The following is a 1,598-nucleotide window of genomic DNA, read 5'->3' on the forward strand; positions in this document are numbered from 1 at the left end:
ATTCTTTTCACCCTTTGATTTTTATTTTAGGGTATACCCTCTTTACAATTTTTAAATTTTTTGATTTTTTACAAATATGGAAAACCTTTGCAACAAGTAAAGGTATGAACATATTACACAGCTAAACCAAGTCAATCATGATATATGACACCTATTGGTATAGGGGCATAACAATGGCTCCACTTGGGGATGACTTTCCCTAGTGGAAAGTCAAGAACAGTAGATCAGTGGCCTCTTAATGACTTTGATTGTGCTCTACAATCTTCTTTTCCTTGCTGCTTTATTGTATGTATGACAGTTATACTTCTAAAGCTTAGGGCCTTCTCTTCGGGCTTCAACTCCAAAATCTTATTGTCCAATCAACACTATGACATTACAAAAGATATAATATGTACAGTGAAGAACATGGTAACCTTAGTAAGTAGGATCAAAGTAATGCTTCAACATCCGACCATTGACTGGTCCTTCTTCAGCTTTTGTACCATCTAACTCTTTAAGAAAATATGCATTGTTCCCTTTGAAAGCATAGATGATGTATGGTCCTTTCCATAGGAAGTCAAACTTCCCATGTTTCCCCTTATCCTCTCTTCTGGAATCTGATCTTAGCACTTTATCTCCAAGGTAGAAATCTTCTGCCTTGGTTCTTCTGTCAAATATCTTCTTAAGTTTCTCCTACAACACTTGGGATCTTTGGTACACCTCCTCCCTGATCTGCTGCAAAATGATAGCCTGGTTTATCCTTCTTTGAATATCATTAGGTTCCACTTGATCTTCTTGGAGTATTTTTCATAACAGGAACTCCTAATGATGAAGGAAATACAACATCCATGCCATATACTAAATCATAAGGACTGGTTCCAATGGATTTTTTGGTTGTAAGCCTATCTGCCCACAGAGCATTTATCAGTTTTTTGTTCCAAGTTTTCTTATTTTCCTCCAACAATTTTTTGATGATATTAATCAGACTCTTGTTGGAAGATTCGGCCAGTCCATTCCCTTGAGGGTAGTAGGTTGTGGAATGGCCCAGAGTAATGTGATACTTGTTATAGAAACTGGTCATCCTTTTTGATTTGAAAGCTGCAGCATTATCAATAATGATTTTAGAGGGGCAACCAACCCTGGAAAAAATATTGGTTTCTAGGAAACTTATGATCACAGTGTCATTAGCTTGTCAGGAGGGAATGGCCTCTATCCATTTAGTAAAATAGTCAGTGGCAATGAGTATCCATTTATGTTGGCCAGAGGAGGGAGGATGGATTTCTCCAATGAAGTCAAGACCCCATTGTTGAAAAGGTTTCTTGGTGGAAATGGGTTTTAGGGGTAAAGGTAATAATTTTCTTTTGCCTTCAAAGATTTGACATTTATGGCAAGAAGTTACAAATTTCTTCAAATCTACAAACAAGGTTGGCCAATAGAATCAAACCCTTAGGATTTTATCTGTAGTTGACTTCCAATAGAGATGTCCACCACAGTTTCCTGTATGAAATTCTTGGAGAGCCTTGTCAGCTTCATCTTTTAATAAACAATTCAGAAAAATTCCTTCATGATTTTTCCAAAAAAGAGTATTATCTAAGATACAAAACTTTGAACCTTTCATT

The sequence above is a fragment of the Pinus tabuliformis genome, chromosome 3_2 (assembly GCF_031772625.1).
Source record: "Pinus tabuliformis cultivar Carrire ecotype Pingquan chromosome 3_2, CPIR1, whole genome shotgun sequence".
NCBI lineage: Eukaryota > Viridiplantae > Streptophyta > Pinopsida > Pinales > Pinaceae > Pinus > Pinus tabuliformis.